Source organism: Staurois parvus, unplaced genomic scaffold (assembly GCF_062004578.1).
Source record: "Staurois parvus isolate SC_StPar_1 unplaced genomic scaffold, SC_StPar_1.0 ptg000229l, whole genome shotgun sequence".
NCBI classification, from domain to species: domain Eukaryota; kingdom Metazoa; phylum Chordata; class Amphibia; order Anura; family Ranidae; genus Staurois; species Staurois parvus.
The window spans coordinates 1,575,029-1,596,750 of NW_028318025.1; the positions used below are offsets into that span (position 1 = coordinate 1,575,029).

Here is a 21,722-nt window from a genome sequence, read left to right on the forward strand (position 1 = left end):
AAAGGGGGTGGATTGCTGAAATTACACAGTGAGGAAAGCTCTGAATGCTGATTGGAGGGAAGGGACACCCCCTCCCTCCACACAGATCACAGGAACAGAGCTGAAGCTGTCAATCTGCTGGAGGTCCCTCCCTTGTCACTATTTTTCTCTTGGTGTCAAGAAAACTTGTCAGAAATGATTCATGCTGACATAAATGACACTCAGTGCTCTTAACCACTTCTCATCCAGCCCATGTCTATAAACGGCCAGAAAGGGAGCGCTGCCGAAGCGGGTTGATGTTTCTAAACATCACCCGCATTCACTGGCTGTGCGCGCTGCCTGAATCCGCAAACTCGGATCCCTGTACGGGGCCTCTGTGTGAGGTCCCAATTCAGTGATCACATGAATAGTAGTAAACAAGATGTCACTTTCTGACATCATTGCTTACTACATGCTTATGTGTATTTGTATTTTTTATTCTTTTAGTATTAGCGCTTCACCAGTGTGTTTATAATATATTTTGTTAAACTACATATTTCATAAAGTTCTTCTTTAACCACTTCCCGCCTGGTCCATGTACATAAACGGCCAGATGGAAGCAGTGCCTAAGCGGGTTGCCGTCTATAAGTGGTCCCCGCATTCACTGCCTGTGCGGGACCTCTGTGTGAGGTCCTGATTCATGTGATCACTGATTGACCAATCAGTGATCACATGAATAGTAGTAAACAAGATGTCACTTGCTGACATCATTACTTACTACTTGTGAAATCTGTGAATGATCACAGAGGTCACATGGTACAAGGCTATTCACAACAGCCTTTTACCATGTGACAAGCTGTGACCAAATCACAGCTCTCACAGTATTTCTCAATGGCTGCAAGAATGCAGCCAGAGAGAAGGAGAAATGATTGCTTTTACAGCCTTTATGGGTGTAAAAGCAATCAGTGTAAAAGAAGAAAAAAAATCTTCATCACCCCCGACAAGTAGTACAGTGTCACTATGGGTGATGGTATGTTAAAAAAAAAACATAAATAATAATATAAAAAAATAAAATAAGAATGTAAAACAAATGTTGAAAAAATATAATTTTTTGGTTATAAACTAATTTGGGTTATTTTTTTTTTACTAAAAAGCTAGCTGAATGCATTTGGGCCAATATTTATGAAGAAAGATTATTTATTTTCTAAATTTTATAAGAAAAACATTTTTGTTTTAAATTTTTGGACTTTTTCATTTATATAGCAAAAAAATAAAAATCCCAGTGGTGAATAAATACCACCAAAATAAAGTTTTATCTGTCTCAACAAAATGCAAAATAATTCATATGGGTACAGTGTTGCATGACCTCGCAATTGTCAAAGTGTGATAGCACTGAAAGCTGAAAATTGGCCTGGACAGGAAGGTTGTGAAAGTGTTCGGACTTGAAGTGGTTAATTGACACAAGCACACACTATATAGGGATGTGCTTTGTTCATGTCTGAGGTTTACAACCACTTTATGTTTATTTTGCTTGATGCTGGAAGATGTTTTAAAACATTTATACATAGGCTTTATTATATAAAGATTCAATATAGGGTACCACCATAATATTGCAAAGCATGCTGGGATTTAAATTAAGAAAGCTCTGCACTGTTGCATGCTTAAAACATATCAAAACCCAACCCACCAAAAATGTAACATATTACAGCCTACAAGTCTTTAAATAAGGTAGTTGCATTCATTTTGTTTTTGCAGACTTTTTTTCCTTTATTTTTACTTGGTGATCATGCCAGTAGCCACATTTTTATCCTACAGTAACAACACTCCCTTAATGTACTGTATCTGCAAAAGAGTACTTGATTACTCATGATTTGGACTGCAAAATACCTCTCCATCTCCATAACATATTAGGACGGAGTTCTGTAGGATGTTACAATCTTGTTAGGGTTTACACTTTAAAGCCACACTTCAGGCAAACCTCTAAAAACTCAGATGGGAGCTGTTTTACCTGCCTAAGGATTTGTGTTTCTGTCTATTCAGTTCTGCCAAACAACACAGCCTTGCCTGTCTGGGCAGAAGACCTGATTTTTCTCTGTTGCAGTTATTCAAGATGGCCATACACTGCATGAATTTTGCCTGATTTCTGCTGAGTTAGAACTGTGGGTGGCCATGTCAGCAACATCCAGCTTGACCAAAGTTGAATTTTCAATATAATTTTGTTAACTTCTTTCTGCCACTGCCTCCCAGCCATTTAACAGATTCTAAATCCCGGGAGGCAGTATTCACATACTCCTTGGGGGTATATATAAACATCAAGTGGGGTGCCCTAGCCACGCTCCTGATGACGTCATACGACAAAACATGTAGAGCGGGGCTTGATAGCGCTACACTTGTCTTCTGAGAAGCAATTGCTTTTTGCTGGGATTTAAAGTGCCATACACATGGTTTTATGTAAGTGCAATTTTAAATGTTTTTTACCTAATAAATACGGTGTTAAGTTATGGAAGTTTCCCTTTGATGTTTTTACAGTAGTTGAGGAGTACTGTGGAGGTTGTGGAGTTTTGTCCCAAGCAATTGATCTAGAGGTGTTTCCACTATGGAGTCTGTCATCAGCATATAAATGTGTCAAGACCACACAGACGGCCAACTTTCCTGCAGGGGGAGCACTAATTGGAGCACTTCGCACAGAGAATTGCTATGGATAAGAAGATTTACTACTGTATCACTTAATATTCACACCAGATGCGGTTTCTTTGGGGTTTTTTGGAACTTTCAATTTTTTGGGAACTTTTATATGTTTGCACAATTATTAGGACGTTAATATATATATATTGTTTTATATAATTTCACTGTATACACAGTTTCATGGCATTATATATGTGCTATTTTCAGCACTATTGTCATTTAAGCACCTTGTATTTACTTATTGGTATATTTGGGATTTAGTCACTGAGGAGCAGGGATTTAATTGCCAGCCCACGGGGCATTATAGTACATGCACATTTGTGGAGACCCTTTGTGTAGTAGGGAGTTCATCCATTTATTTAATTAATTAATTAAAGTAGTTTTTAGGAGAGGCAGTGCAGCAATTTTTATGTTTGCACATGATCAGAAAGCTCCTGATAGCAAGTATGCATCGGGAGCTTTCTGGTACCCATTGGTTACTGTGCTAGGAGCAGGCACCTACACTCCTGGTATTTACAAATAGTACATTTTTTATTATAATCTTTATTTACATGTTTCAAGGACAAAACCGAAACACCTAATTACCACTTTGTTATGCTGAAATGTGGCACAGGAAAATATACAATACATATCATTTCACCATTTATCACATCAGGGCTTGATATACATTACATTGGGTGTCATTAAAAAAAAACAGATGCCAGAAGATCGAGCAGTGACATATTTAATATCAAGATAGGTCAGTGGGACCAAGTAATAGTATGACGTGTTGGAGGTTGAGATTAATTTACTCACTCAATTTGTATTACTATAGGTGCCAAGCAGAGCATAATGTATAAGGAAGTCGTAAATAAGTAGCCTGGGTTAAAGTGTTACTAAACCCAGGACCCTGCATTCACTATATCTGGTCTCCCATAGTATACACAACATGGAAATGCAATTATTTTAGTAAATATAAACTGCTAAATACCTTTTCTCATCAGCAGTTAGAGCAGTCTTGTGACTTCAGCTGAGCACTGGGTAAAGCTTGTGAGAGGAGTTTTCGTTCTGCTCCAGGAGGATGATAAATCCCTGACCTCTGTCTGGACAGCACTGATTAGCCCTGTGCTGATCACATGCACTCTCCTAAGAAAAAAAAAACCTCTCTAGCCATACACACTAAACTGAGCATGTGCAGAATGGCTACGGTTCAGCCTGTCATATCAGAAGATAAGACATGGACATTTGAACAAGAGGAGGATTTTACTGTTGTGGGTTTAGTAACACTTTAACTAATGTCTAAAAAAAACAAAGCCACTCTCCAGAATAAAACTACAAATAGTACATTTAATGATGGAAAGGAAAACAGATATTCTTGAGTATTTTACATCTGCCTGGAGGTCAGTTTATTGTAAGCCAGTAAATAAATGACTACACAAGATGTATTGCCCTTGTTAGGAGAGTGCAGTGGTGTCCTGTGGCAGGTGCGGGGGGTGCGCGCCGCATCGGGTGACACCTACCGCACGGAGTGACACCGGACCCGCTCCATGAAAAGGTATGTTGTAAAGCAAGCCAATGATCGCAACAGGATGGATCCAATCCATCCTGCGGGGATCATCGGCTTTCTTTACAACTTATCTTTTTGTGGAGCGGGTTCGGTGTCACCCCGTATAGGTTGCATGCCGACGATCCCCGCAAGATGGATCGGATCTATGGATTGGGGAGCATAATGGATTGGACTCCGATCAATTATGCTCAATCCGCAGATCCGAATCATCCTGCGGGGATCGTCAGCATGCAACCTATATGGGGTGACACCAGACCCGCTCCACGAAAAGGAAAGTTGTAAAGAAAGCCGATGATCCCCGCAAGATGGCTCGGATCTGTGGATTGGGGAGCATAATGGATCGGAGTCCGATCCATTATGCTCAATCCGCAGAACTGATCCATTCTGCGGGCATTGTCGGAGGGGGTGTCACCAAGTGTTACTGCACTGGGTGACACCAACCCTAGGGACGCCCCTGGGAGAGTGAGTGGAGGTATGATCCTACTGTAAGAAATACAGAGTATGAAATTTATTTAGATGTACTGTATTTTACAATAGTAGTTGAACAGCTGCTTGTCTGCTCAGAAGTCATAGGGAACATTCAGATGGCAGGTCAGTGGCATTTTCCATGCGGAGCAGCTGGCAGATGCATATGTATCCACCTCGGAGTTGCATGCCCATAGAAGCAGATGCACACGCAGTGCCAGAATGGACAAAACGCATGTCTGAATGCAGAGGATCCATGCACCCGCTCCTTCCTGCATATTCAATTTTAACATGTTCATGACAGCATGCAAACAATGTGTATCCACTTCTATGGGCTTCTATGGGCTCCCTGCACACAGCTCTGCGGTGGATGCTCACACATCTGCCAGCAACGCTGTACACTAATCTGCTGGTTAAAAAGTTCCCGTTAAAAAGTTGGCTGGTTAAAATGTTGTTAAGAGCTGGAAAAATGATTTTCTTTTATATTTATAGTAAATAGTCTAATAGTTTTTAATACACATATTCTCTTTGCAGGAAAGAAAGCTTCTGTACAAAGATCTCACTGCTTTTGCTTTATTTATTCTGTGGATCTGTGCTTCTTCCACTCTTCTAGCTGCTGCTTAAATTTTTCCCCCTCCCCTCATCAGATCACTCCTCATGGGTGGGTGGGTGAGTGGGGAGTTTATAGTCTTTGACACAAGTAAGCTAAGCCCTGCTAGTCTACCAAGTGACTGTCTTTACTGCCAGCCAATGTGCATAAAAAGGCATCGCAAGTTAGTGATTGGAAAAAGTTCAGTTGCAGGGAGAACACAGGCAATATTGCTGACTAGTATTATGACTGCCTTTATAGTTCTGGATTCTTTAGTGTTAAAATCTTTGTAGAAAAACAAACTATTTCAGAATATTTGTACATGAGATTTTCGCCTTCTACAGCAGCAGCAGTAGAAAGAGATGGAAATGTTCCTAGTAGCCCATCCTTTTACTATGAATATGCCATGCTGTCATGCAAGTACCTTTACATATACACACCTCGGAGTAATCTGTGCAAAGTTCTAAGAAAATAACATAAGAACAGATGCTGCTACATAGCTTATGTGCTAAATTTAACCCGGTACCAGAGGCAGAAAGTGATAAAACAGTGAAAAGCGTTTCCACTGCTGTTTGTGACACATGAATACTGATCTTTTATAGTCAAGCAGAACCTGAAGAGAATATTAATACAGAAAGAAAAACCACAAAAAATGTTTCGACAGATGGAAAATCCAAAACAATTGCTCCATGATTTTCTCCCCTTACTGAACTTGGTACAGATGAATGTTCATGTGCCAACTGGATAGCTTAGCTTTGTTTGGAGAGATGATTTCTAAGTGTTCCATGGAGCATTCTACACATTCATATCTACTGCACCAAAAAGTCTTTCAAGATTTTTCAAATAAAAAATGAGCAGCATAACAGAATTTTCTGTCTTATAGGAAACGTGTAGATATGTTTACTGTGTATAAACAATACTCTGAAACACTGTATCTACAATGTTGTACCACTTTTCTTGAAATCCTACAAATGGTAGTACACGTCCTTTGCCTACACTCTTGTACTTACAGCATCATACAGTAGATGTACACGCACCGCCCTCTTTATTAGGTACACCTGTTCAATCGCTTTCTAACACAAATTGCTAATCAGCCAATCACATGGCAGCAACACAATGCATTTAGGCATCTAGACCTGGTGAAGACAACTTGATGAAGTTCAACCCGAGCATCAGAATGAGGAAGAAAGGGGATTTAAGTTACTTTGAATGTGGCATGGTTGTTGGTCTCAGATGGGCTGGTCTGAGTATTTAAAAAACTGCTGATCAACTGGGAATGGCACAACCATTTCTAGGGTTTACAGAGAATGGTACAAAAAAGAGAAAATATCCAGTGAGCAACAGCTGTGTGGATGAAAATTCCTTGCTGATGTCAGAAGAGAATGGGCAGACTGGTTCGAGATGAGATAAAGGCAACAGTAGCTCATGTCAATATGAACCAAAATCTCTAAGGAATGTTTTAACACCTTGTTGAATCTATGCCATGAGGAATTAAGGCAGTTCTGAAGGAAAAAGGGGGTTCAACTCTGTACTAGCAAGGTGTAATAAAGTGGACGTTGAGTGTATATCTTCAATGTGAGATCATCTAATGCAGTACTAGTCTATCTAGGTTTAAGTGAAATTTGGTGAAATCACTACTGTGCTGCTCACTGTTTTCTTTGCTGGAGCGTACCTGTGGACCTGCAATGCAAAAATATACTTGCTTCTGCATTATTCTGTAAAACCGATTCCTCTATTGGATCTTCTTGATCATTACTCTAACAATTTATCTGAACACCAGTAATCAGGGGCAACTCTGATATAAGAAAGCAATGTCTTGCTCCATTACCAATATGGCTGCTTCAGAGAACAGACAGTCTTGTTTTTTAAAATAACAAATACGTTATACTTACCTGCTGTGTGCAGTGGTTTTGCACAGAGCACCCCGGATCCTCTTTTTGGGTTCCCCACTGGTGTTCCTGGCCCCACTCATCTGTCGGGTGCCCCCACAGCAAGCAACTTGCAATAGGGGCACCTAAGTAGGCACGCATCCAAGCCACCTCTCTGCGTGTCCATTCACACACAGAGCTGTAGCTTGGCCCTGCCCCCTCCCTCCCCTGATTGGCTCACTGGCTGTGATTGACAGCAGTGGGAGCCAATTGCTGCTGCCTCAGCCAATCAGCAGTGGGAGTCCCCAGAGAACCGAGGCTCTTATGGATATCACTGGATTGGAATGGGGCTCAAATAAATGTTAGGGGGGGCTGCTACACACTGAAGGTTTTTCTTACCTTTATGTACAGAATGCATGAAGGTAACAAACCTTGAGCCATTAGAACCACTTTAAGATTTAACTTTTCTCATCGTACCATTTACCTTCAGCATTTTAGCAATATTTATCTACACAATGGTCATTTTGAGTAAATATATATATATATATATATATATACTGTATATAATGTATGTATAAATGCCCCCAATCCCTCTGATGTAGAATACAACACATATTATACTACTGAATGATGTAATACAAATGAATATTTGCCTTAATCCATATCTTACCCTAATCCATTCAGCAGTGACTGCTAGTCTTGTATTGTATGTGATGACATCAATGGGAGGGGTATTGACAAGTCCAGGTGGGGGATTGGTTTTCCACTCATCACAAATGGAACTAGCAGGGAATAAGACTGACTATGCAATAGGATAAGTATTAGGCTCCATGCACACTGGCTTAAAAAAAATGCCCCCAGAGGCGTTTAGTGTTTTGCCTGTAGAAGCAAATAATGTTATCTTATGTATCCTTGCAGGAATTCTTTAAGCTCAGCCTTTAGAGGCAGAAAAAACCCTTGTGTTTTGCATTCCTGAGGGTGTTATTTTTGACAGAAAAACAGGCTAAACACACGTAAATGCTAGTACAAAAAATGCTCAAAATTGAGTATTTTTTTGCCAAGAGAACTGGCATTTTTTAAGCCAGTGCATGAAGACTTACTATCGATTACATCATCCACTAATAAGGGGAAGGTTTCTTCAGTACTGAGTCACTAACCTCAAACAAGATAGATATTGGGGGACACAATAAAGACATAACTTCTGATTTGCATACTTGTTCCCGGTCAGAGACTCAGAAGCCACTGATTTAAAATGTCAGCCAGACAAGTAGCATATTATTAGAAGATGAAGTTAGCAATGTCAGATTCTACACTTCACTGTTTTTTTTTAAATTTTTTTCCCAAAAGGCATATTACACCCATGTGCCTCTATTCTAGGAATGTTTCAGTGAGATATTTCATGTAAAACAGTAATTACACCAGGACGAATTTGTGAGAATAGAGTAATTAACCCAGCTCGTTATTTTTTTCTGGTGATCATTTGCACCTAAAATGTTCATTTCACAAACTTAAATATCACTTGCATGTTAAATCGTCATGTTAAATCTTAATTTTCCACATGAAAAGGTATTTCATTGTTGTTTAAAGGTTCACTGCATAATGGTGCGTAACATGCTTTATTTGGTCTGCTCTTTAAGTAGAGTTGCTTTACCTCTGTTAGGGCTATATAATATCACTGCCAGTGGGTTTTTTTTAGTGTCCGGTATTAACAAGTACACTCAGATCATGGACTTCAAAGCTGGTGATAACTGAGTTAAAAAAAAAAAAACATTTTTGAGCAAACAAAGATTTCATCAGTTACTTGTCTGTTAAATGCCCAATTCTTGTACAAAAATAATCATTACACTTATGGGTCTACTTTTAAAAATGAGAATGTGACTATAACAAACATATATTTTAGGTGAAACATTTTGAATATTATGTACTGAATATTGATATTTGAGCAAGGTTCCACTTAAAGGGAAGCTTATTGTTGGCCATACTTCTCTCGTGGGTCACAGGAATGCATTTACATGTTCTCTCCTGTGACCGAGAATCAACTGACAGAGGGCTAAAGTCTGTTGTCTGCTGACATCACAGAGCTGCCCCAGGCTCTGGGGATCCCGACATTAATGTCAGAATCCATCCAAATGCCTGGATGCCTCAGCCTCTTAGCATGCCTTTGAGAGTCTTAGCCAGCTGACAATCACTGCTCTTTGGTCAGAGCGAACTGAAAATTGAGCGATCAGTGGTCACGTGATTGCTCAGTTTTCAGGCTTAGAGCTGGCAATCAGTGCTACAGCATGGAGGTGGGTATATATATTTTTAACATTTTAATGACCCCATACATCTCTTTAAAATTCTACCATATATTTTTCAGTTCCATGACTTCTGTTATATTTTGTGTTGAAAGACAGGATTGTCTTCCAAACCACTGAAACAAATTAGAAACCACTAAAACAAGTTACAGTGATACCTCATTTTTCGAATTTTATGAGTTCTCTGGGACATTTTGTATTGCAAAAAAATTGTAAACCGAAACATGGTTTCCCATAGGAATGCACTGAAAACCAATTAATCTGTTCCGGAGGTCAGAAAAAAGTAAAAAAAAATCTTTTATCTGTTCAAAACTCTTTATAAAGTGCACTTTAAAGGCATAAATACTGTACAGGGACATGTTAAAAAATTTCCAGAATGGCTCCAAAACTCGATGCAAGAACCGCTCTAACACCTCCACACTCGACGCCACATGCTACCCACAGACTCCAGTATGCACGGGGGTGGCGTTATAAACTTCCCAGGAGCAATGCATCCTGCGGAAACTTGATTTGCATTGCGAAAAAAATTTGTAAACTGAGGCATTATTTCCAATGGATTTTCATTCGTAAACTGAAAATTACGTTAACGGAGGCGTTCGTAAACCGAGGTACCACTGTACTTTAATATTGGTGTGGAAAGAGGGGTTACCAATGAGATGTTTGCCCTGGGATCCCAAACATCTATTTTCAGCTCTTTGGTTAAAAGACATGGGTTTGCAACTCATAAATACAGTCATGAAGTCTATGTGGTCGATCTATAAAGACGATCCCTCCTTAAAATATAGATAGCTTTTAAAAGTGTAACAGTTGTAAGGTTCTACTGGTGAAATAATAAAATAGAGACAGTGATGTGGAGATAAAGTACCAGATATATGTGATTTCAATTATTAACTATCCATTTCATGCCAAGAAAATACCAATTCCACTTATCCAATATTTATGTTTGTAACTGAACATTTTGATGAGACAATTATTGTGAGGTAAGATAATGAACACAGGTTAATTAATTCATTTGTCTTAGTGAACCCTCAGATGTCCATCTAGCTTTTGACACTACTTGTACTTGCCTGTCTATTTCCACTGTCATTTTGCTTACCAATGTGTTGCCTCCCTTTGTATCTCCTTATTTCCCAGTTTCCTCTCTCATTCCCCAGTCTTTTTCCACTCCCAGCCTTTCCCTTTATTTATGTACTGTTCTCTACTGTTCTGTTCTCCCCCCTCTATTGTTTTCATACCTCCTCTTAGCTCCTTCCCTAGCTTTCAAAACACACATTTACTTATAACCACTCTACAACCCTGCCCCTACCCTTTACATCCAATGGGGACCACTATTCTTGAGGTCTACTCTAAGGTGGTTCTCTAGTGGATCAGAGGAACCTAGTACAGGTACGCTTTAGAAATAAAATAATATCATATTCCAAAAGACCACAATCTGCCCTTGTACATTGTAAGTGCTTCTTATTGAACATACTGAAAATAAGGAGTGCACTTCAACTTCAGCCATTACATAGAAACATCAAGAACAAGCTTGCATGAATAGATTGTATGGTTAATGCTTTATAGCTCTTTTTCATAGACAAAGCTCCTTATATTTGTTTGGTCTCTATTACCGCTTGAAGAAAAGAAAAATTTCATTGTACAACTGAGTGTACAAAGGTTGGCTCCTGTTGTCTGTACAAAACGCTGTTTATTGCTAACTTTTTCTGACATTGCCAGTACAGGAAACCCCCTCTTGGCCTGAGGCAATTTCCCGGCACACATCTGAACTTACAAGGTTGTTGTCATGGACAAGTAAAATGTCAGTCAATGGTCCGCTCATAAATAACAATACATGTGTGGCAATATTTTACTGCAATTATATAGTAGCTTAAGGCAGAAGATAGATAAGATACAATTGCATATTTATACTTTTCTTGATGAACAGGATATCAAATAGAAAAGTAATCCTCAAGAAATAAAAAATATTTCTATTGGTTATTAAGTTTTATATGCCTTTAGGCAGTTTATTACTATTTCTGAAAACAAACTGTATGCATACGAATTTATCATATATTTTAAATATTAAATTAGCTGAAAATATTCTGTGTGGCATAGAATAATAAGTAAAGGGTATAGGAAAATCCCTATAATATAAGAAATAAGGTACCTGGAAATTTGGAATTAGACACATATGGCAGTGTTGATCTCCTGGGTTCCCTGCACCTCTCACTAGGTCCAAGCATGTATAGCAGCATGGGCAGATAAAACTGTTCTTTTAAAGGTGTGCCTTCTCTGAGAGCAACTTGTGTAGCTGCAGTATCAATTTAAAGTGTGTCTATAACAAAAACTTTGAGGGATAAAGTGATGATGGGTCAATTTTTGTTCTTTAAGTCCTTGCTAAGGAGATTTGCTCTTTATCTTTACCTCGGTGTCCATGGTCATCAAAATACAAAATAAGAGCATAAAAAAAATGTAAGTTACCAGAACAGGTGGACCTTCCAACAGGGGCATTATTTTGGTGTCTCTTTTTGTTGTGTGCAGGACAAGGAATTAAAGAGAACCTATCCAAAGGGACAGAAAAAAATCTAACTGGGGGTTTAAGTCCTCCCTACTCTATACAAAATTTAGAGTAGAATTCCAGCTATGGATATTTTATTCATAGTTACATTGGTGCAGCTTTAATTGCCATTATGTATATTCCATACCTGGCCAATGCCACTGTAAGATGGAAATCACTTAAGTGGACACCGCTATTCCAGGGAATGCTGCTTCTGGGTCCCATACCGAGCAAACAGCCTGATGCATTCTGAAGCACAGAAGGTTGGGGGCTCAGCATAAGTGCCATTTACAGAATGCTTTGCATTTTCTGAATGAATGCAAAGCATTCTCTAAATGGACAAGGTGGAGAGCCTCACCACTTATATTGGCTGTACATAAACTTTAATGTAGGGAACAGAAAAATGTAGGGTACAGGTACTTTACAAATGAATCATATTTTCGTTTTTTAAAGGTTAATGAAAATGATCATGTTATTAACAATATTAGTTAATTTCTTGGCGTTTCCTTAAAGTTTTCTACAAGGGCTGTTTCTGGCATGTAAGTAAAGGATGTTTCTTTGTGTGCTTTGATCATGGCAAGCAAAAATAAAACCTGCCAGGTACATTGTTCAGTGCCTTAGGGTTTTCCCACACCACAAGGCTGCAAATCCTGAAGACAGGAATCTATAAGGAATATGCAGACAAGAAAAACTGAGGAAACACAGAGAAGCTCAAAGGCATCTTTTCATACATCATTTCCAAACTTCAAAAGTACATATTTCAATAACAAGTAATCTGCAAGTTTTCTGTTTTGCTTAAGTACCATTTTACTTTTAAATTGTGGCTGGCCAATCATTTCACGGCACTACATCTACAAGCTCCTGTAAAATGAACTCAGCTGTTCAGCATATAAATAATTATGGAACCACAACATACAACGGTACAATAACTTTCAGAAAGACTAGTCAAAGCAGAAGAAAGATTACTTCAATAGTATTGTTCACGTTTTTTTTTTATAATTACTTGGAAAATTAATTGGTTTTTCCAATTTAAATACAATAATTTGCTTTCTGTGTTGCATGTTGAAAATAGATTACAGTGTTCATTTTCAAATATTTATCTATATTTCATAATTATGCATATTAAAAGCCCATCTCTAGGCATGCCCATCTTCCCCTCCCATACCTCTGTGGCAACCATTAATATTTTTTACATACATTCTGCTACATTTTTTTACACCTAAGTTTACTTTGCATGTCCCTTGCTGCTCCAAAGCATGACATCTTTGTAATACAATATGCTGTGCAGCATTTTAGAGCCTGAAAGGACCAGTGAAGTGGACACCCAAAAAAGGACCAACCTTTTCCACAGCAAAGAAGAAAGATCACTTGGGACCTGGTTCATCACATGAGTATGGATTTAAGTACTGTGTTTAGTGGCACTGTCCATCAAATACACCAGTATAATTTTTGCCTTGACTGCAGAACATTGTGGCCATGGCATGTGTGTGTGGGAAGTCCATGAGGGTGAAAAATTAGAAATAAGGCCTAGCACTCAAATAGGTTCAGAGCAGGGGAGGACTGACCATTTGGAAATTCGGGCACTGCCCGAGGGCCCGGGGTCAGTAGGGGGCCCCATGAGATGCCCCTGGTATCTTTTTCATAGGCTTTTTTGAGTTTGGGCAAGGACACAGGGGCCCCATGATCCCCTCTTGCCCAGGGGCCCCATGAGTTGTCAGTCTGCCCCTGGTTCAGAGCTGAGGATTCCTGGGAAGTCATACCAGATAGCGAGAACCCTTACAGGGATCCTGAGTGATGCATTATGCACTGCCAATTTTCCAAAAATAAAAACAGTTTGGACAGACACATAAAATGAAGGTAGGATAGGAACCAAACAGGTGAGCTTAATGCAATTATGCTGAAAAGGATGAGAGAATAGAGTGAGCAGAGGTGACATATTTATCTTTTTCTTTTTGACTGTCCAGTAACAGGCAATACGTTTGGAGGTGTCAGTAGTGTATTCCTTTACTGAATCAGAGAAAGTGGTGTCATCTGCCTGGTTGTGCTGCATACCAGAGCTGTGTAAATCTCAGGACTAAATGGACAGAAAAACAGCTTTCATATAAACACATATACTGTATTCTGAATGTTTAATATTTTTGTCTAGAGTTTAGCTTTAAGAACATTTGTTGCATTTTTTAAAAACACATTGGTTAGCCAGATTAACGCAATCAACTTTCCTTTGCTGTCCAGCATCCAAACAACCCATCTATCAGTGAGATGTCTAGGCCAGTATTTATAAGATCAATGTTACTTATACCAGCTGTGATCACTTTTATTATTTATTTAAAATAGTTTTTACATGGTAAATCACTGATTTTATCAAACATCCCTATGAAAGATCAGCCACATTTGATCCTGTTCTCTTGACACTGAAAACATATCAAACATAAAGTACCCTGCTATCAAGGCAATTTGGCTAGAATCCTCATTTGCATAAGTACAATTTGGCCTCTGAACCCAGTGCAATAAAAAAGGCATATGAGGTCAAATCAAAGCCACAAGAATCAAAGGTCAAATATAGGCCACATTAATTTACAAATGTGTGACTATATATATATATATATATATATATATATATATATATATATATACACACTACTCAAAGAAATTAAAGGAACACTTTGAAAACACAACAGATCTCAATGGGGAAAAATATCATGCTGGATATCTATACTGATATGGACTGGGTAATGTGTTAGGAACGTAAGGATGCCCCATCGTTTGATGGAAACGAAAATTATCACCCTACAGAGGACTAAATTCAAAGACACCCCAAAAATCAAAGTGAAAAAATGATGCAGTAGGCAAGTCCATTTTGCTGAAATTTCAATGCAGCAACTCAAAATGGTACTCAGTAGTTTATATGGCCCCACATGCTTGTATGCAGGCCTGACAATGTCAGGGCATGCTCCTACTGAGACAACGGATGGTGTCCTGGGGCATTTCCTCCCAGATGTGGACCAGGGCATCACTGAGCTCCTGGACAGTCTTAAGTGCAACCTGGAGGCGTTGGATGGACCGAAACATGATATTCCAGAGGTCTTCTATTGGATATAGGTCACGCAAGCGTGGGGTCTATCAATGGTATCAATTCCTTCATCCTGGAACTGCCTGCATACTCTTGCCAAGTGAGGCCGGGCATTGTCATGCACCAAGAGTATCCCAGGACCCACTGCACCAGCGCAAGGTCTGACAATGGGTCCAAGGATTTAATTCCGATACCTAATGGCAGTCAGGGTGCCATTGTCTAGCCTGTAAAGATCTGTGCGTCCCTGCATGGATATGCCTCCCCAGACCATCACTGACCCACCACCAAAACGGTCATGCTGAACGATGTTACAGGCAGCATAGCATTCTCCAGACCCTTTCATGTCTGTCACATGTGCTCAGGGTGAACCTGCTCTCATCTGTGAAAAGCACAGGGCACCAGTGGCAGACCTGCCAATTCTGGTGTTCAATGGCAAATGCAAATCGAGCTCTATGGTGTCGGGCAGTGAGCACAGGGCCCACTAGAGGATATTGGGCTCTCGTGCCACCCTCATAAAGTCTGTTTCTGATTTTGTGGTCAGAGACATTCACACTAGTGGCCTGCTGGAGGTCATTTTGTAGGGCTCTGGCAGTGCTCATCCTGTTCCTCCTTGCATAAATGAGCAAATACCGGTCCTGCTTATGGGTTAAGGACCTTCTACAGTCCTGTCCAGCTCTCCTAGAGTAACTGTCTGTCTCCTGGAATCTCCTCCATGCTCTTGAGATTGTGCTTTGAGACACCAGCAAACCTTCTGGCAATGGCACGTATTGATGTGCCATCCTGTAGGAGTTGGACTGTCTGTGTAACCTATGTGGGTTCTAGATATTTCCTCATGCTATCAGTAGTGACACTGACCCTAGCCAAATGCAAAATGAGTGAAAAACAGTCAGAAAATGAGGGGAGAAAATGTCAGTGGCCTCCACCTGTAAAACCATTCCTTTTTTTGTGGGTCGTTTCATTGTTAATTTCTCATTTCATTACGTTCATTAACACCAAAGCAGCTGAAACTGATTAATAACCCCCTCTGTGACTTAACTGACCAGATCAGTATCCCAGGAGTTTAATTGACTTTATGCTATACTCTGATTAAAAAATGTTCCTTTAATTTTTTTCAGCAGTATATATATATATATATATATATATATATATATATATGTTTATAAACAATCGTGATTCCAATAGTAAGTGGCAGCAGAAAAAGTATGATTCCAACTACTGCTCTTGGGGCCAGGTGCCTCTATGTTGTCAAACTACACAAGTGCACAAATTTGGAATTTTGTTATTTGTGTTCAGTAAGTGCAAAAAATACCTGTTGATTTTGCCAAAATCTTGTGAGTTGCTAACTTCCTGTGCTCTCCGCCTGTGCACAAAGAGGGGTTATGTAGATAAGGAGGAGGGGAGGAGATGAAGAAAGGTCTGTGTTCCTTGTAATGCATCAGAAACAAAGTAGGCAAGGGCTGACACCAAGCGCTTAGGAATTCAGAGTTGTGTTGCCATGTCAAAGAAGAAAGCAAGAGAACACTGAAATTTTTGGACAACAATGGTTTTTTTTTTATGTGTGTGTTTAACAGGTTCCTGACCACGCTATAGCAGAACTAATGCTACAGGGTGTCAGGGCTGCGTAAAATCATGTATACAGTATATACGTGGTTCTGCGTGTCCGTGTAGGGGGCGCACGCACACTGCCCTACCCGCGCCACCATTGCCGGCTACAGCTGTTGATCACTAGGTCCCGGCTGGAGATTCCCCGTCAGCACCTGGCGAACGCCGAGGAATAGTGAAAGGAGAGAGGCATAGCAGAGCAATACAAAGCAGTATGTATCCCTAGTAAAACACACACAGCACACATAGTAAAACAACACACAGCACACAGTTAATCCTTTGATCACCCCAGATGTTAACCCTTTCCTGCCCAGTGCCATTAGTACAGTGTCAATGCTTTTTATTAGCACTGATCAGTGTATTTGCGTCAGTGGCAGTTAGTCAGTTCCCCCCCAGTGTCAGAATGCCCGCTGCAGTCCTGCAGTTTTGCTATAAGTCGCTGATCGCCGCCATTACTAGTATAAAAAAAATGTAAAATAAAAATTCCAGTATATATACCGCCATTTGTAGACGCTATAACTTTCACATAAGCCAATCAATTTACATGTATTAGGATTTTTTTTAGCAAAGACATGTAGCAGAATACATTTTGGCCTAAATTTATGACAAAATTTGATCTATAAAATTTTTTTACTGGATATCTTTTATAATAAAATGTCAAAAATATTTTTTTTTCTAATGTGGATGACTTTTTTTGTTTATAGTGCAAAAATAAAAAACGCAGAGGTGATAACATACCACCAAAAAAAAGCTCTATTTGTGGGAAAAAAAAGGACATAAATTTAATTTGGGTGCAGCGTTGCATGACTGCACAATTGTCAGTTAAAGTAACTCAGCGCCGTATCGCAAAAAATGGCCTGGTCAGGAAGGGTGGTAAATCCTCTGGAGGGCAAGTAGTTAAAGGGTAAAACATTAAGAAATGTGCATGTATTGCAGATATGTTTATTTATCCCCACTTCAGTCGTTCCTGAATACGGCGGCCAGACTCATCCACCTTACCAACCGCTCCGTTTCCGCCACCCCCCTCTTCCAATCCCTCCACTGGCTTCCGATTGCCCAACGGATCAAATTCAAACTAACACCGACGTACAAAGCTGTCCATAATTCTGCCCCAAACTACATCACCGACCTAATATCCAAATACCACCCAAAATGCACTCTCCGCTCTTCACAAGACCTCCTTCTCTCTAGTTCCCTGATCTCCTCCTCCCATGCCCGCCTCCAGGACTTCTCCAGGGCATCACCCATCCTCTGGAACTCCCTGCCCTAATCCATCAGACTATCACCCACTCTCCACTCCTTTAGGCGCACCCTAAAAACCCACCTCTTTAGGGAAGCCAACCCCACCCTCTGCTAACTGCTGATCTCTCTTCCTACCACTCCATCCCCCACAGATTTTCCTCCCGTACCACTATCCCCTCCCTCCTAGATTGTAATCTCCAAGGAGCAGGGCCCTCGAACCCCTCGTGTATCACATTGTATTGTTATTGTACTGTCTCATGTATTGTCCTCCATTGCAATGTACAGCGCTGAGCGAACTGTTGGAGCTATATAAATTTTGTATAATAATAATAATTTATTTATTAATGTATTATATATATATAATTTATTATTATATTTTATCTTTTAAATTTTCCCCTAACGTGCTTTAAAAATAAAATAAAAAAGGAAAGCAAAGTGATACAGAATGAACACATCCTTCTACAATATATACTTATTTAGCATTTTATTTTTGACTTTATTTCTTCTTGAATGATTACTGGGCTACAGTGCCATTAAATGCATGGTTGACTGGTGGTATGCATAGCAGAATGTCATACACATTTTTATTGTAAGTACAATTTTGAACATTTTTGCCAAGTCAGGCAAATCCAAACACACGTGCCAAGTGACTGGACACCCAGAGGGAACATAAAATAATGTTCTTCCAGTCTGGTATATGTTTCACTACTTCAAATTCATCGGGTGTACAAACACCAGTACATCATGACCTCTAAACAGGATATTTGCCAGCCTAGATTTACCTATACATGTGGAATTCATTCAACAAGCAGTGCAGGCCTCTACAGGGAATAACTGAAAAACACTTGAATTTAGCAAGTTCAGAATAACAAAGGTAAGAAGGTCAGTCTTGTAACATTTTTTCCCTTACAATACCAAGAATGTTACATTTAACAGCTTTCCCAGTTGAATAATTCTAAAATTCAGATGATCCAGGTGAATTTTCTTGGAATGTTCTGGAAAATAATAATGTTGAATAGCAGCTATAAATGTGTTGAATGATTTTCATTAAATGTGTAAGGAGTGTTCTGTTTTAAATGTCACTTTTTGCTGAAGACAAATATTTTTTACTACAACTGCATGGTGCAAAATCTGGTACAGCTCTGCATAGAAACCAATCAACTTCCAGGTTTTATTGTCCAAGCTTAATTGAACAAGCTGAAGTTAGATGCTGATTGGCTACTATGCACAGCTGCACCAGATTCTGAGTGCACCAGTTTTAGTCAATCTCCCTCATAGTTCTAAAACCCAGCTAGTGTGGACAGTATGGCAGCCTGCTGACTCAACAAGATCCACAGGCAGTGTCAACTCACCTAGAGGACTCCAGGATAGCAGGTTTAAAAAAAATCTGTTTCCAATCATTTCTTGCAGATGAAAAAGCATTTTGAGGTTGACGCCTTTTTATTCTCTAAAAGGACCATTTTTTTCTCTAAAAGGACAAGGCAAACTAAATCTAACTCTGGGGAAGCTGGAAGCATCTAACTAGTATACAGAGTTGGAAAAAGTTGAAGGTACCAAAACACTATCAAGAAATAAAAAACAGGCTGCTGTGGCAGCACACCAAATCTTGAGTCTGAGGTTTGACCCTTGATCACTGTGTCCTTTGTGTACATTATATATTGAAATTGCATTTTTAACCACTTGCACTCCTGAGGATTTATCCCCCTTAATGACCAGGCCTCTTTTTGCTACTCGGCGCTGAACTAATTCAACTGATAATTTTGCGATCATGCAATGCTGCTCCCAAACGAAATTTGCGTCCTTTTTTTCACACAAATAGAGCTTTCTTTCGGTGGCATTTGATCACCTGCGCAATTTTTATTTTTCATGCTATAAACAAAAAAAGACCAAACATTTTGAAGAAAAACACTATTTTTTACTTTCAGCTATAAAAAATATATAGTAAACTCGAAGTTGGTTATAAATTTAGGCCAAAATGTATTCTGCTACATGTTTTTGGTAAAAAATCCCAATAAGTGTATATTGATTGCTTTGCATGTATTCTGCTACATGTTTTAGTACAAAAAATCTTAATAAGTGTATATTGATTGCTTTGTGTGAAAGTTATAGTGTCTACAAACTATGGTATAGATACTGCAATTTACGCCATTTTTTTTTTCTATACAGCGCTGCGCTAGTTTAACGGACAATTGCGCGGTCATGCAATACGGTACATAAATCGAATTTATGTGCTTTTTTCACACAAATAGAGCTTTCTTTTGGTGCTATTTGATCACCTGTGCACTTTTTCTTATTTCGGTCATAAAAAATATCCAAAAAAAAGCTAAAATTTCTTCATTAATTTAGGCCAAAATGTATTCTGCTACATGTTTTTGTTTAAAAAAAATCCCAGTAAGTGTATATTTATTGCTTTGTGTGAAAGTTATAACGTCTACAAACTGTGCTATAGATAATGGAATTTACACAGGTTTTACTTTCTGACTGCTCATCACATTTCTTGAGGTGCTAAAATACCAGGATAGTACAAACACCCTCAAATGACACCTTTTTGGAAAGTAGACACCCTAAGCTATCTGCTGAGAGGCATATTGAGTCCATGGAAGATTTATTTTTTTTCCACAAGTTTCTGGAAAATGACAAAAACATTTTTTTTGTTTACACAAAGTTGTCATTTAAATTATTTATTTCTCGCACAAGCCATGGGTATATGTGGAATTACACCCCAAAATACATTCTGCTACTTCTACCGAGTATGGGGATACCACGTGTGTGAGACTTTTTGGGAGCCTAGCCACATACAGGAGCCCAAAATCCAATGATCACTTTTAAAGCCCGAGGGTGCGTAACTTCCTCATATCACTTTCTCAATACCTATCACAGTTTCGAAGGCCCAGACATGCCAAGATAGCACCAAACCCTCCCAAATGATCCCTTTCTGGAAAGTAGACACCCCAAAAAATTTAAAAAGAGGCATGGCGAGTATTTTGCAGATCTCATTTTTTTCTCACAAGCTTTTGAAATATAAAAAAAATAGAAAAAATATGTTTTTGTTTTTTTTCTTCATTTTCCAAATACTTGTGGCAACAAATGAGATCTGAAAAATACTCACCATGCTTCTTATCAAATTCCTTAGGGTGTCTACTTTCCAAAAAGGGGTCATTTGGGGGGTTAGGTGCTATCCTGGCATTTCAGGGCCTCTGAAACTGTGATAGGTAGTCAGGAAGGGTAATGAGGAAATAAAGCCCTTTAAAAGCCCGAAGGTGCTTATATTTGGGGTCCTGTACTTGGCTAGACTGCAAAAACGTCTCTCACATGTGGTACCCCCATACTCGGGAGAAGTAGCAGAATGTATTTTGGGGAGTAATTCCACATATACCCATGGCATGTGTGGGCAATAAATCATTTAAGAGACAATTTTGTGTAAAAAAAATTTTTTTTGTCATTTTCCAAAAACCAGCAAATAGCTTGGGGTGTCTACTTTCCAAAATAGGGTCGTTTTGTGGGGTGGGGGTGTTTTATGCCCAGCATTAGAAGTTTATTTCACACATCACTCACTCTTCACCTGAGATCAAGCCTTTTCTGACACTTTTTGCTCACATGAAAAAAATCTGTATTTTTTGCTAAGAAATCAATTTAAACCCCCAAAAATTAGTTTTTAAAGCAGACACCCTAGTGAATTAAATGGTGGGTACTACAATTTTGTATGGCACATAGTACTCGCGCAGCAATTTTTCAAAATAATTTTTTTTAAAAAAATACACTTTTTTACTTTTAATGCACAAAAACACAATATATTGGCCAATTATTGGGTAAAATATAAAAGATGATGGTATGCCGAGTAAATAGATACCAAACATGACATGC

The 21,722-nt window shown here is 39.1% G+C and overlaps 1 protein-coding gene across 1 annotated transcript in view; it reads right to left on the reverse strand.

Moving 5' to 3' along the window:
* Positions 1-21,722, reverse strand: part of EDIL3 (EGF like and discoidin domains 3) — an 841,943-nt gene that overhangs the window by 774,599 nt on the left and 45,622 nt on the right. The window lies entirely within an intron of this gene.